Here is a 16,528-nt window from a genome sequence, read left to right on the forward strand (position 1 = left end):
GGGGGGGGGATCCATGGCTCAGCGCCAAAATAGTTTTGAAGTATCTGTGAAAAGACTCCTCTTAATCCGTTTTATTTGCTCTGCTACCTCCGAACCATTTGTCCACGCAGAGCTCCCAAACCCTCCACTCCACCCAGCCATCTCAGGGATTTAGTGTGGTAGAGCAGAGGTGCAAGAGCCCACAGACAGTTAAAAAAAAAAAAAAGCCATCTGGCCAAGGGGGGTGTAGTGAGGTGGGGGTGTTGGGAGGTTTGGGGCGGAGGAGTCGTGCTGGGCAATCAAAATGACGGACAGCAGTGAGAAGTGTTTTGCGGGCTCCCACGTACATGCAAAGTAGCCCGACTTGTGAGCTTTCACAGCTCCCTCTGGTCTTCAGGTAAACACTGACCGGCAGAGGTATGCGTGGCCTTTCCCCACCTCAGTGTTTGTGTGTGTATTTGTGTTTGTGTATGGTAATAATGTGTTTGTTGGCATGCTTGTGAGAGGAAAGAGTGGACTTTCTTATGTTTACATCCATGTCAGTGGCTCATGTATTTGTGTGTTCTACAAGAAAGGCTGCCAAGTTTATTTCTGTAGTTTTTCTGCTTGTTTGCCAACAATAGTGTTTGCCGGTAGAAAATGTTTGACCAGAGAAGTCAGGGTTAGCAGGTGAAATAAACAGCATCCATATTTCATGAACCATCAAAAAAAAAAAAAAAACCTTCTTGCATTCGACACAGGCTCAGTTCTAAGGACACTGTGAAATGGGCGCACAATTGTTCCTCTTCGCTCTGAGCAAATATTATAATCCTATTCTCTTATGCTTTCCATCTTGCCCTCTCTCCCTAATGTTCACCCCAATGGCGGCCCCTTTCCCTGAGTGAAAACCCCTCCGAATGTGTGGAGGCTTCATTTTTCACTCTCCCTTTGGGGCTCTGTTGTCAGAGAGCAGCCCTTAGGAAGTCTTTATTTCTGCCAGGCAGGGCCTCTTGCGTTCCTCCACCCTCTCCCTCCGTTCTCATGGCTGTCCCCCCCACCTGCTGGGATCCTGATCCCAGCCGGGGCAGGGCTTCAGCGGGGGACAATTACTGCTGCTCCCCGGCTTTGATCATCTGACCACATGGAAGCATAACAGCTGACCACATGTTTCAACAGACAAGAAGAAGAAGTAAAGAGAGAAAAGAGGAAGAGTTAGAATAGGGTGAGAAGAAGAAAAGAAATCCCCTTTTCATTTAAGTTGAGCCCAAAGTTCCATTCCACTTTGGAAGCTTTACGGAGAGTTAGCCCGAATGGTCAGATCTGTGTTTCAGACAGTTTCCTTTGATGCTGATTATTTATTTGGATCAGGGAAACCATACTTATTACGGACTATGTCTGGCTACAGCCTCCAATAAAGTTCGGTTTCAATTTGCCACTCTCTCTTTTGTGAGAGCCGCAGAGAGAGAAAGAGAGAAGCAATTTGAGGCAGCCCTTGTAAAAAGTGAGTGCTAAGTCTGCTGGTATTGTCGGCCAAATTGTCAGGAGGCCAACTGGGCTCTGCTGTCGAGTTCTGGGCACTGCCTGGCTTTTTCTCAACCTAGGCCTCTGTTTCATTCAGACAGCTTCTCCACAAAGTCAGAAGCTTTTCATGTGGGCCCACAGGGGTTACCGTGGTAAACTGGCTCAGTCACAAAGTCACCATCACATCCATACCACAGATAATAAATAGCACAAGTGAAATAGCTATTAAGATATTGAGGGCAAGTGTAGCTATAGAGGTGAGAGAAATATGATGATTCAGCTGCATTCAGAGTACCAGCTACTGAACAAGATACAATCAAGGTACTTGTTATTCTGATAGTGTTGTACACAAATGGGCACATAAACAGTTGGGGAGATGTTAGGTGCAGATAAAGAAGAGTGCTGATCTAATATTTTAGTTTTGGTAAAATTATTCTTATTTTTTGCTCTGTGCATGTGTAAGTCCCCCATGTTGGGGGATATCTACTCACAAGATCTCGGCCAAGGTGGTTAGATGGAAACTGACAAGGCTGAGGGAGAGGGGAGGGAGCCTGCTTTGCTCTGCTTGTCAGGGATGGCCTCTTGGAGTGTCCCAATTGTGGAGGCGATCACTTTACCGCATTAATGGTGCCTCAAAAGAACCTCTTCAACAGCACTTTGGCCCAGCCTGGAAGAACATGGCTTGTTTTGACTGGTCTGCCACCTTTTATTGTCACCACTCCGCCGACCAACAGTTTGCTCCTGCCTCAGCTACACTGCCACTGTGGCTCTCTGAGAGACGCTCACACAACATATGTGCGCACACTTGTGCACAAACACATGCATGCACTGAAAGCTGGAATGCAAATGTGCTTGTGCACACATCCACATACGCGCTCTAGCGTACGCTTGTATGCACAAACCCTCACACACACACACACATGAAAACCCCAGGGTATACTGAAGAGATTGGAAAGATTGGAATTGGCTTTGATGATAGCACCGGTCAAATAAAGCATATGAGCTTTATAAATGTACTGGAAGGTGTATGAGACGGGGGGAACCCACTTGTTATCTTTATCTGTGTAATGAACAAAAGAATCTCAAGTTAATATATATCATCAAAAAAAAGAAAACTGCCGAGCAAATTTTGAGTATCCTAAAATTTTCTCTGTTGTGTGTTTGATTAATATGCGGTGCATTTGACATAATATCCCTCAGCAGTGAGAGATCCGCCAGCAAAATTGAATATTTGAGATACTGTTAAGTGTACCATTTAACAGTCTGTCAGTGAGTAGCAGTTATGACAAATTGTAGCTGTTGATGAATGAATATCTGCATTTTTAATGAAGTGAAAATGGTCCGAGTCAAGTTTTTTTGACTTGTGATGACAACTATTTGTAAAAATTTCTTTTGATCAGTTTATGCAAGAAAAAAAAATCAGTAGCATGAAAATGGCTGTTGCAGAGGCTGGGAGACACACACATACACACACACACACAAATCCACAGATATTTCTCGGAAGTACTTTGTGTATGTCTGAATGAGACTCGCTTAATTAAATGCTTGTTTATTAAAGTGAAAAGACAGTTGGGATTAATATAGCATGTCAGAATAAATTGAAAGAAGTGTATCAAAGCAATTCATTTTTATTGCCATTCAGAATATAATTATGGAATTTTTATTTATGTGATTTTTAAAATATATACATATATATATATATATATATATATATATATGTATATATATATATTTATAATCTTTTGATATCAGACACAAGCTTGAAAAATCAGGTGTGCGTTCTTGAAGACAAATTTGTTTTACGTCTTTCTAATCAAACAGGAAGTCATGTCTCATTAGTAAATGTCAGTGTGTAATGTTATTTAATTGCTTTAATTAGATGAAATAAAGTGCATTTTATGAGTAGACGTGATAGTGTGTTTTCCAGCTTGGTGTACGCTCACATTTCCCCTCTAAAACTAAAGTGAGTTTTTCTCCAAAGACAGGAGGTCACTTTATGATGTGGCCTCGGCCATTTGTGTATCCTGCCTTACTTCATAATCATTTTTATCCGGCAGTTAAAAATAATTAACAAGTCATGCTCTTTTGTCGTCCACCATTTTAGGTCCTCGCTCTAGCAATGAAAGGCCTCTCCATCAACATGGTCACGTAATAGTGTCAGGATGCATTTTAAAGTGCAGTAATTCAGTGGTTTACACGGCCTCATAAAATACCGACATGCCCCGATAATGAGAAGCATGAATGGAAACTTGGAGTTCCCTGTGGCCCGTGTGTGTGTGTGTGTGTGTGTGTGTGTGTGTGTGTGTGTGTGTGTTTTTGAGTGAGTGGGGTAGATGCAGATAGAAAGAAGAAAAGGAAGCACGGGAACAAGAGCAAGAAAGAAAGAAAAGCCAAGAAAAAAAGTGATTTTTTTTTTCTTTTTTCTTTTTTCAAACCACACAGCTGCTCTATAATATCCTGCCTCATAGTGAAAAAAGAAAAGAGAAGACTAAAGAACTATACTCCCTGGACAGTGGCATGTGCTCCCAAAATGCACATAATCTGAGACTGGCGTTCATGTTCAGAGTGGCAGGATTGAGACTGAGGAGTCCCACGGTTTCCTCCTCTCTGAGTGATATCATATGGACAAGCCGCAAAGGTCACAGACAGCTCAAGCACATAACTCTTCATCTTTCAGCCTGCTCTGACACTCTTTACGGTGTCTTGACCTACTGACAGGCAGGCTTGTGTGTGTCTGTGTGTGTGTCTGTGTGTGTGTGCTGGTGTGTGCGTATATGTACTGTACATGAACAGATGTAACAAAATCTGAATTATTACGGAGCAGAGGCTGTGTGTGTGTGTGTGTGTGTGTGTGTGTTCTTAAACACTTGTCTGCATGTTTTTCTTCACCAGGTGATCAGTGTCAGGCATCTTGCAGAACGCGTCTTAATCTTACAGTCCCAACGTCTTGCTGTCACGGAATAAATCATGATGCAGCGTGGAGGTGGTGGCAGGCAGCGTGAGTCAGAGAAGCAGTCTGCTTGACTTCACACTCGCTGGGAATCTGGTAACTCAGCAGGTAGTCCGAGTACAGATTGAAACTAACTCTGCCTTTCTGCGCTGAACACATCCCGAAGGCTCTATTCAAGAGCTTGACTGTTCCTTTATTGTAGAATAAATTGCAGGAGTTCTTTTTTTATTGTGTACAGATGGGATAGATTCAGGGTTGCTCAGCTCCCAGTCATTTTCTTACAAGGTGCGTGTGTGTCAAAGACTTGATGTAATTCAGATTTGACTGGAATAACCTGTGAGGGTGTAACTTAATGATTAAAAAAAAAATTGCCTTTGTTTAAGTGATATCTGTTTAAAGGAATCAAGAAGGGGAACAGTTACGGTGGTGATTTGTTTGTCTCAGATGGTCACTGGGCTTTAGTGAGTTAAATCCTGGAATCAGCCTGCGACCTTTCAGTGAGGTTACCACCACAAGGGCTGTTTTTCATCTCCCTTGTGTTTTTGTTAGCACTAACGGGATTGACTTATAGCAGATTTGCACTACTGTGCATGTCATAGCCACTAACTAACTAGCAGTTATTCATCTGCCAAGTGGTATAGTACTGGCACAATTGGGGATGTCTGATTTATGTTAACAGCTCAGCAGTCACATCTGTGTTTATCAGGCAACAGCTTTGAACATGACTCAGCCAATCAAAACTATCTGTTTTCTAATATCTTCTATAGCTGAGGTGGTGTGTAAATCAGTATTTCTGTACTGCAGGCAGTTGCTGGGGCTGGTGCCAATGAGTGTGTGAATTACACCCATGCATAAAGCTGTCCTTGTGTCCTGCTGGCCAAGAGCTACAGGGAAGCTGGAAATGATCGTAAATTAAGCAGCACTTGACTGAGGAAATCGTACGAAATCTGGTATTGAAAAGAACATTTGGAATGACCATAAGAGAAGTTCTCGTAAAGTGAGGAAGGCTGACAGAGGTGGAGTATGGGATGTACAGTATCTAGTGCTAGACGACTTAACAAACTGGTGGAAGAGACGGAGGGAAGGTCAGATTTGGGATACGTCTGTCATAGTAACAGTAGTAGTCGTAAACGTTTGTCCCAGCTGATGCCTGCCACAAGAGATGAATTATTCACTCACTTGTCAAATCAATAATGACCCGGTCTTTAGTGGCCTACTCTCCCCATGCCCTACTTATTGGTTTTGGGGGAGAGGATATTTTAACAAAAGCTTGTTACGTGTAGAAAAGATATTTTAGCGGTTTGCAGTCATTGTAGTGGACATGTGGCCCCTCGCTGAGGTAAATTGGCCGTTATTTGTTGTCATTTTAAGGATTGTTTCTGGAAAATTGGAACTTTGAACGAAGCGTTACAAAGGAGAAAAAAAAACAACTCACTGAAGCTGGATTGAAGTGAGCACATATGATTAATATGGCAGATTTGTTGAAATGGAATGTGGCAAATGGAGGTGGGGAGGGGTGGCAGTGGGGGGTGGGGGGGGGTTACCATGGCTTTAAGGGCATGGGCATGTTTGGATGGCACGGCCCACCCCCTGCCCCTCCGCCTCTGTTCATGTGTCACTCACTGTCTTCCAGCCTGTAATTTTCCATCTACTGTAACAGTCCGGGCACATCGCCACCCAGGGAACTTTTAAAATAAATAAAGAATTCATTAAATAATTAGTATCTCCACAACAATCTCTTTTGTTCTGTCAATCTCAGAGCGCTCAAAAGTCACCCTGAAAGATGGCGCGAGAAAGAGGGTGAGCAAGCCAGAGAGAGAGGAAGAGAGAGAGAAATTACTGGAAAAATCTATTTAAAAAAATTAAAAGCATTGAATTTTTTGAAATGCTTTTTACTTATCCGCCATTGATTACATCTAATTGGACCTCATTTCCTGAAAAAATAGTGTGTGTGCTTACGTGTGTGTGTGTGCTTACGTGTGTGTGTGTGCGCTTACGTGTGTGTGTGTGCTTACGTGTGTGTGTGCGTGTATGTGTGTGTGTGTGTGTGTGTGTGTGTGTGTGTGTGTGTGTGTGTGTGTGTGTTCATGAAAGGGTGATGATAGGGGCCCATACTTGGGGCCCCGGCCTTGCTTCCTAATCAAAACCCATCCACTCTCTGGTGCTCGTACATCAGTGTGCTTGCGGTATTGTGTTTACATTGGGAGAGATGGAGCAGAACCACCGCTTTGTTCACCCCCACCTCTCCTCACCCCTCCTCACCCCATCCTGCTGTATGTGAGGTTAGCAGTGTTGGACATCCTTCTATTTATGAACCGCTTGCACAGGGGCTACACAGAATAATGTAAACCCGTCAGAGCAAAATGGCTTAAGCTTTTGAAGTAACTTCATCACAATGACTCCTTCATAGCAGGTTGATTTTCATGTTATTTATCACATCAGCATCATACCTTCTGTGAAATAAGAAGTCTGGCAGTTTATGAGATAACTTTTTGAATCTTCTGTGTCCACACTGCGGGTGATTTGGATACAGAAACTGCAGAATTACTTGGTGTGTTAAGGGGAGCAGTTCCCAAATCATAGGACAAACCAACCAACAGGTTAGTTTGAACAAACACATCACATACAGGAGCTTCGATGGTAAATTCTTCAAGCAGCTGAATGTGGTCCACTGTTGTGTTTCCAGTTGTCATTCAGTGTCACCAAAGTTAAATACCCTTTTCATGAGGTACTCACATTATTTGGATACTTGGTTTGATGTGTCATCCTTTTTTCCAAACGTTTTCAGACTACACATAATGACATCTGGTGTATCAGCCCCAAACAGACACGACACCTCCTTAAGTGCCTCAATACCAAGTACCTTTAAAAGCAATCTTCAAAAAAGAAAAAAAATCCAACTTTGTTACAAAACTGAAAAATAAAATATAGCCAAAACATATCAGCTTTTATGAAATTGGTGAACTGTAAAATGTTGTCCCTGTGCGTCCATGAATGAGACTTTTACACACTGTATTTTCTGTCTACTTATAATGAATGTTAAAAATCACATTACGGTGTTCTCCCCCGTCGAACAGATATGTAGTTTTGGAATGTCGCCCTTCAACACTTTTTGGGCACTTGTCGCTCCTGCCTGTCTCTCCTGTCTTTTTATTTTGTCTACGGCACTACATCGAGTCGACATTTCGTTTTTTTCTGAAATTAATGGGGAATTAATGATTCCGTTATTCCCCCGCTGTGCTAGGAAACGGGGGGGTGGGGGGTTTGGGATTCTTTTTTTAATCGCCCAACCTCTAGAAACTGATTGGAGCAGAAAAAATACGCCCAGTCCCCTTCTGCCAGGCCTCACAATGGAGGCGCTGATTTTTTTGATAGGGTTCTATGCTGTCAGGGGGCCAGCTGGAATTAGAAGTGGATTAATAATTTTAAACAAGGCTAAACCGCTTGGACTGTCTGTCTGTCTGCTCTTTCCAATGCTTAGCCAATGGTCCGTCTGCTCCCCAGCCACATCAAAACAATCTAAAAACACTATATCTTCCTAATGAAGAGGGTTGGGTTTAGTTTATGGGCTTGAGAGTACATGAAAACATGCTTATTTAGACAGATTTCATGAAGTTCTGAGCCAGGATTATTGTGGAATTTTTTGCATCACGAGAACAACATCCTTAACAGAGGCATTACTTTGACTTTACTGTGAGTGTGTCTATAAGTAGGTGCTGTGTTTATTCAACAGTTGATGAACTTTTTATTAATTTTCCACAGTTTTTCTGCGTTAATGCTTTTGATTAAGGAAATCCTGGACCCACTTCTAGCATTTATTGTTCTTTTACTTTTAGTTTGCAGTGAACTACATGTTGAATCCTAATACTCATCTACCTGATCGCTGCATTTCCAGCACTTATTGACACGGCTCCAACCTGCCTCGTCAATATAGATATGAAAAAAAAGTGTATTCTCCTTGTGTCAGCTGTGTTTGTTGATGTGGGGCAGACTGTGGACTGAGTTGGTCCAGTGGCTGAAAAGCTAAGACCACCAGTATGGTGACCCCAGTCAGAGGAAAGATTAGGTTTAGCACGAGTGGGAGTGGTAAATGGTGAGTCGCAGGGATTTGGGGGGCTATTTGGAATGATCTAAAAGCAGACGTGTTACCAACTGAATTTGGGTATAGTAAAGCCTGACAAATCAGGCCCTGCTGGTGACATCTCTCCCTGAACAGAACCATGTCTCAATAATCCCCATGTAATTTGTGTGTGTGTGTGTGTGTGTGTGTGTGTGTGTGTGTGTGTGTGTGTGTGTGTGTGTGTGTGTGTGTCTGCCTGTGTGTCTGTGCATGTGTTACAAGGACAGAGAGATGTGTGTGGGACTGAGTGCCTTTGGGTGGGATGATGGAGCAGAAAGAGCACTCAATAATAATAATTTTTCCAACTGGTCCTCCTCTGACAAAGCAAGGTGGTGGAGGGCCCTGAAGGGCCCAAATGAGAGCAAGGAAAGACCAGACTGCACTGCACAGATTATGTCCATTTTACAAACAGAATTTTGGATCTAAATTCATTTACACTGCGTAATCCAAGCAGGACAAATGCACCTACAGAAAGCTAAAGCACAGATCAAGACAGGAAGAAAGTGAAAAAAACAGACTATAACATAAATCTATACTTTTTTCCTTTTAATTCAGTCATTATAAAAATGTTCTGTGAATGTAGCAGGGACATTAGCCCCCTTCTGAGCTATTATCCTGGCTGTCTGGTGTTGCAATTTCACACTCCACTGATTCCCACAAGCAGTACAGAGTCTGCATGCCCCAGATTTCACCTTATTTAGGTAATACAGAAAAATCATTCCCAAGACAAGGTAAATTAAACTGGGTACTGGACTGGCACATCGTTCAATAGAATATAAAAAGAAAACATAGTGAGGGGAGAGCTGGGGTTTTTTTTTCACCACATAAAGTTGACTGTAAAACGCTGGAAATGAAACTGAGCTCTACACAGATTTTACTCCACTTCATAAACCTGAAGATTTTGAAACAAAGCACTCTTCTGTTCTAAAATCAGATCTCTCAAAAACCACCAAGTAAGTTTGTTCACTTATTTATTCATATTCTCTTCTTTTTTTCTTCTTCTTTATCTCGTCTCAAGGTGTGAACTTGGTCGTTGAAGGTTGAGCCAGTTCCCAATGTCACGTCTTATAATATCACCTTTTACAACAGCTTCCACCACCTTCATTTCTAATGCATGAACGACGGCATATTAAATGTAACTGACAGACAGGAGAGCTTCTACATTATTTATGCTCCGCAAGAATGAAAACAAACTGCCTGCGTGGTAACGTTTCTGAGTATTAAACTGTATCTGACCTGCACACAGCTTGAGTTACAGCCCCCCGCCCTTTTGTTTTATTTAGGGGAGAAATGAAGTTATCTTAATTTGATTCCTTTTGCAGAAGAGAATAAAAACATCGCGTTTAGACGATTAATTACAAGAGAAAAACACCAGAAAAGATCACTCCTACATTTTAAGAGTTAACAGTTGCTGAATTTTGAATCGCTGTTTTTCCTTCTTTCTTTCTTTTTTTTTTTTTTGTCCCAACAAAAGTCGAGTCAATTTCGTTTTTTGCCGACGCAACGCGGTGATTATTTCATCTTTATGAACGGTTACTTCTCACAAACAGGCTTCCCTCTCTGTTGCACCGCTACTTTAAGACTTTCTCTCCATAGAAATTGGCCCTGTTTTTATTGAACTCGGCTTTATTTGACTTTACTGCGCCCAAAACCTCCCAAGGACAAGACAACTGAGTCGTTAATAATTAGAAGTGCGCACATTTTCTTTTTCTGTTATTTAGAGTTATGCAGGGCGGTAATAGGACGGTTATTGCTGCTGAAAAAAATGGTCCCTGTAGGTTATTTTAAGTTTTAAATATGCCACATCAAAGCACAAAACCAACAAGCATCAAATAATAATAATAATGATAATTATAATAATAATAATAATAATAATGGGCAAATTCTATCACCTTAATAATAGCATTGTTAATACTGACAGAGTTGTATCTTAAGTGTCGCCTAATTAGTGTATATAATAGTATTTTAATTAAAAAATATATTTACCATAGAAGTCAGGCAGAGAGGCACTGAAGAAAAATGTAGGGGGAATAGCTTATTTAGGAAAAAAAAGAAGCAACATTTTTTGAAATGACTATTATTGTTATTAGAGCAACAAGTCAAACCTTCCATTGACTTGGGACTTTTGCAAGGACTGTGGGGAGAGGTTTTAAGTTTCACCGGCCTGCTGAGCTTCACTCTCTCCATCAGGAGAGAAATATGTCATCGGTCATCATAGCAGAGGGTGGATAGAGTGTCTCAGAGATGCAAAACGAAAATATTTGGCTGTGTTACTTTTTAACAATCAGGAGATTAGTTACGACCTCCAAAGGGCTCCTGGAGGAAAATGTGCAATATATTAAGGAGACATCTGCCAGTCACGGCCAGCCATGTTTGGTACAAACTCTGAAAGCAACACTCTCAGTCTTGCTGGATGCATTTTTTGTCGTGTTATTTAAAATGAATATGTAAACCCACTGTTTGGTGCTTTAACATAACATATTTGGATAAATTGTAGTCCTATTTAGAACTATATGATGACTAAGAATGGCTCCGAACACAACACACCACGCAGTTTAGCAATGGTTGTGAGAAACAAAGTCCCTTCTCTTTTGTTACTGGCCTTCAGACCAGAATTGAAACAGGAAAAACCAATTATTGGAGAGATTGTCCCACAGGCATTGAAAAGCTATCAGCATGAGGGTTGGGATTGGCTTGGGGGACACCTATGGCCCCATGCATTATCCTGGCATGAGGTCGCTTTGGCAATCGCCTGCCAATTTCCACCAGCACCTGGCTTTCCCATCCCCCTCCTCCTTCACCAGGCCCTCCTACCTGGTTCCTTTTTCTCCTCCTACACCTCCTCCTCCTGCCTCTCCAAACCCTGCTTGCATGCTATTGTCCCAGGATGGTGAAAGAAAAAAAAAAATCTTTACTGTCCAGTGAGTTTGGCAGAGGTTGAAGGTGTGCAATCACGCTGCATTGTTTCTCATCATGATAGGATTGATTGTTATAGTTCTAGGGGAGAAAATGTCTTTGACTGTGTTGGTGTAGTTGAAGAGAGAACTGTGAAAATACCCAAAGACCAAAAACCACAGAATAATAGTATGTCTAACGCTGTGAAAATATGAGCTGGTGGTGTATGGTTTGGACCAAAAGGCGCAGTGGGAGAGTCGAGTCTACATTAGTGGAAAAGTGTGAAGAAAATAACTGGTGCTATGTCAGTTTTTATTATGGCTGTTGAGAAACCCGTATAACACAGCTGTTGAATATCACTCTCTTTTAGCAGCAGAAACCCCGCCACCCATCCACAAACCTGGTCCTTTGCTCCAACGCCCAGTTACCCAAACACATCTTATTACAGTTAGATCACCTCTGCGCACAACAAGGGCCTGAGCATTACATATGGAAAATCCAGGCCGTAATGTTGTTGTGATGGATTCTGTTTGCTATTATGTGACATGCCTCCTGTCTTTGCTCATAGTCATCCATACAGCTGTGCCTGTGGTGACATAGTGCAAATGGTAAACCACACACACAAATATTTCTTAAGTGGCTCCAAGTCTTGGTTGTCCCCTTGAAAGATGCTGCAAAAACACAAAGGGAAAACTTCTCATTTGTTTAAAATGAAATTTATTCTTAAATATATTTCTGTGATTCTAAAAATTACGAACAAAATTTATCTTAGGAAAATTATAATTCAATTTATTATATATATATATATATATATTATATATTTGACATTTATTTTCAAGGTCAACATGTCATAACAGCTTCAGAAGTTGAATGAGGCACCAGCACTGATCTGTAAAGCAAATGTGACATCGTTGTCACATTTAATTTATTTATGTTTTCCACATATGTATCGGAAAATAAAAATGCATAGGAATCATTTTACTAAAATCACCCTTAAATGTATTTATTTTACAATCTGATGAGCAACTGTTTTGCCAGAAGCCTGTCTGCTGCGATGTTTTGCACAAGGCAGCACTTTGGAAAGTTTATCATGCCTGCGTGGTGACGAATATTTAGTTTCACAGAATGTGCAAATATAGCACCATGTTACTCTGAATCATAACAGGTCTGTTCATCCTTCAGAACTGTTAATCTTTTAGGAGATAATGACTCCTGTGTTCTTGGAGAAGGTGGCTATGGTAATGTTGACTGATCACATGTGGCAGTGGTGTAGAGGTAAATCAAAAGGTGGGTAAAGAATGACAAGAAGCCAGTCTAAAAGTCTCTATATCTGAAATGACCTTCTGGTTGAAAGACACTATTATCATCAGCATGACACTGATGTGTTCCATAAATTTACATCACAAAGATTATTGTCACTTTACAAAGGTGAATGAACTCTACTCCTAGAGAAAAAAAAAAGAGCCGGTCAGACCCCCACCACCTGTCTGGATGGGGCCTTATATGAAAAAAAAACTTTAGTAATGAGTAATGATCTCTCATTGTTTCTTTCTCTGTTTGTGTGATGCCAGAGATCGCGCGTGCACGTGCTGAGGCTGTGGCAGGATCAAGCGGACTGTTATTCATGGTGCTATCCCTGCCTCATGCATATCCATAACGGATTAAAGATTGTGCAAACATTATGCAACCAGAGCTCGCCTATTTTTCGCCGTGAGTGGCATTTCTGGGACACAAATCGGGACTTTTGTTTCTGGTTGTGTTGTAGTAGTGACATATTTTCATTTTTTTTTTAAGTAACAGTACTTACAGACGGTAGAGCCTACTTATGTGCTGCAGTTCATTCATGCTATCGATCTATCTATTACTATATTCATCTGTCTCATGGTAAACTTCTTTGTGCGCCTGTGCATCATGGATGTTCATATTAAAACACGTATGTGTTTCTTTCCTTCCCTGATGTTGCAGTAACTTGCAGCGTTGCAGAGCTCGACCCACAGCACTGCGCAAGCGCGAAAAAGAAAAAAGATACCATGAATGAAGACTGTAAATAATGGAAAAGTACTCTCCGATTCTAATTCATTGTCTCGGGAGAAAAGGGACATTAAGGGGCATTGTCCTCTTTATTTTGAAGGGGTGATGAATATGTGAGCGCTGCTGTCCGTCCCCTCAGGGGGAGACGCCGTCCTGTGAGGTGGAGGCTGTCCCGTGACGAGGTGGCTCTCAGGTGAAAAGTTTGTTCAAAGTGCTGATCTCCGCCTTTCATGCATCTGAAACAGAGGCGGCTTTTTGTTGACTTTGCAGGTGATAGAAAAGCCAAACACGCTGTTGTGCTGTGTTTTTTAATTAAAGATGTAATTGCAGATTGTTTTAACAATTTAAACCTCAACATTACACCTTCTCCAATAACTTGCAGTTCATTGATGCATATAACCGCTCATCACTCCTGGGGGTGACGGGCGGGGTTTGCAGGGTTTTGAAGGGGGGAAGCATCACCACCGCAGCGCTCAGGGCAGAGCAACGGGCCATTAAAAGGATGTCAATTGCTCATTTACCACCTCTCAAAAGTGTTGAAAATATATCTGTCAAAAGACAAACGCAGAGCACAATTGCCGAACATCTGCTTTGCTGAATGAGCGTTTGCCGGAGCCCCCACTCCGGGGACCTATTAGCGTTGATTCCTGCGCCTGCTCTGATAAGGAATTCATCAAGTTTCTGACACCCCGCCAGATGTTGGGGAATTAGCGCTGTCTCCTGTTGGACATCCTACCAGTAGTTTGTCTTTTGGCCCGTAGCATAATAGAAATATTATTTGAAAGGTGGGTGTTTTGTGTGTGCTAGGGGCTGTAAATGATGGCGTAAGAATGACACCATTAACTATAAATCTAATGTTGTAGCCCCCTTGGTATTTTTTTTGTTTATCATGCGCATTTAGCTGCTTCCTATGAACAGCAGCAATGAATTTGGCTGATCTGTTCATCTGTTGGGCTTTTTCTCGGGGTTGTTTCTGTCAAAGTGCCTGAACTGAAGCCACAGAATAACTTCATGTCGTTTCATGTCTCACAATTGGCAGGTCGATCACTTTCACTCATTTCCTCATCAGCAGAAATGCCCGAAGGCTACAGTATACAGTATGATTTGGTATGTAAATGTCTGTTAGGAGTCAATTGAAGAATAATTGAACTCAGAGACAAAGCCATTGTGTTAATCAGTTTGCATCACAAGAGCCATGAAACACGTTAAGATATAAAGACGCAACCGTGGATTAAGGTACTTTGTGAATGCATATTCAACACCCTGCTGGAGGTGAAATAAGCATCGATAATTGGCGAGCACATCAACTTCCGCGCAAATGGAAGCCCTCGCGAAGCAATTATCAGATGTATGTTAGCTTTTATGCGATTAGTTGTTTATCAAGCCATGTTTTCCCTTATGATGTTACAAATCCATCTCACTTCAATCTAATTGTCATGGTGCGTTTAGTGACAAAATATCCTTAATGCCTTGATTACAGAAACGACTGTCCTATATATTTCTACAGTAATCCACTGTGTTAACTTCTGTTGCTATATGTGGAAAGATAAAGCCTCCACACACATCGCTAGATGACTGGATTAATTCATGATGATTCAGTTTTTGGCGGCTTCTTGTCTATTAAAAGCAGAAAAGGAAGGGAATCTGAACCCCGGCGTCTTGCAGGTACCAGTATTGGTCTTGTGCTGATGTGCAAGGGATGCCCCTCATGCAAAACGTCTCAGATTCAGATCAGGGGTCAAGTTCCCTTCTTAAGTGCCCTTGAGCAAGACTGCACCCTGCGCAGCCTCACTCACTGTACAGTGCCAAATAAAAGCCTCGAATGTGAACAGGCTGTCTTATATGTGCAGTTACAGCTTTTAAACACTGGAGTCCTTTTGAATTCACAGAGGTAAAGTCTGTTCATGTTGCGTTTAATAATTACTAAATTATTAAGGAATGATAAATTAGCCACTGGGTTTTTTTGACCGCCGCCTCGGTTGCGTGACAAAAGGCGTTGGGGACCTGCTTGTGTCGGTTTATCCTCTTAGAGCGCGCACTCCCGCTTAGCCAGCAAATACTCTGCCAGTGAGACGACGGAGAGGAAGGTAGAGGGGTTGGGGCTGCCCAATCAATCCGATATCAAACTTCAGCTACAGGCACGAGCTACAACTCTGTTTCCCCCCCCCCCCCCTTTTTTTTTTTTTTTTTTTTCCCCCCCCCCCCCCGCAGAATATACAAACCCTGCAGCCTCCGCTCCCTTCCTCCTCCGGATAGTAGCAGACTCTATATGCAGAGAGAGATTATAGGCTACTGCGCGCTACCAACAGTCAGCTGCCATCCTCTGTGTCCACACCGCAGCTCAGTATAGCAATCCATAAGATACTGGAGATGAATGAGCGCGAACGTAATTCAGAGCCAGTTGTAGTCTGCTGCAGAGGGGCATTGTTGTGATACAGCCGCTAGTCTTTACACAACTGCATCCACGTGACCGTCACTGCTTTCTAATCCATTGAGAATCCACCAGAAAGGAGCCTTTCATGATTTTTTTTTCTCTTCTGGATCAAATCGCCCGCTCTGGTTTCTCATAGAAACGATGACTTGTATTGGGCGTCGGCATAAAGCACATGCAGAAGCAATAACTACGGGCTATTCCCGGTGGAGGGTATAAACATACCTAAAAGTCAGAAATCCTATTTGCAGAATTACAGTTGTCCCACCCGGTTTAAGATGACAGTAATAACCTAAATCCATATCAACCTAATGTAATGGTAGGGGAGGGGGGAGGGGGGGGGGCAGATATAAATACGTTAAAGTTTGATTTATTTCACTATCATGCTGTGCGTCTTCCCTCATGATGATCAGCCACTGCAGGTCAGAGCGCAGCCACCTTTCAGTTTAGCACATCCCAGATGCTTGCGTAAAAAATATGCAGCCTCCATGTGTACCCGCCGTGCTTCGGAGAGAGCCAGGTCTCGGTTATTTGACGTCACGGTGTCTGAGAGGAGGAACTTGAAAAGTGCGACTAGACGAGCCGGGAGCAGGGAGGAAGGGAGGGGGAGGAGGAGGAGGGT

General features: G+C 42.2%; 1 long non-coding RNA gene across 2 annotated transcripts in view; it reads left to right on the top strand.

Annotated features, from left to right (window-relative positions):
• The window catches only part of LOC111666349 (uncharacterized), a 74,384-nt gene that overhangs the window by 10,163 nt on the left and 47,693 nt on the right, over nucleotides 1-16,528 (top strand). The gene's annotated exons all lie outside the window — the stretch shown is intronic.

Source organism: Seriola lalandi, unplaced genomic scaffold, assembly GCF_002814215.2.
Source record: "Seriola lalandi dorsalis isolate HSWRI2012SDOR001 ecotype SW California unplaced genomic scaffold, Sedor1 jcf7180002054673, whole genome shotgun sequence".
In the NCBI taxonomy this organism is placed as follows: domain Eukaryota; kingdom Metazoa; phylum Chordata; class Actinopteri; order Carangiformes; family Carangidae; genus Seriola; species Seriola lalandi.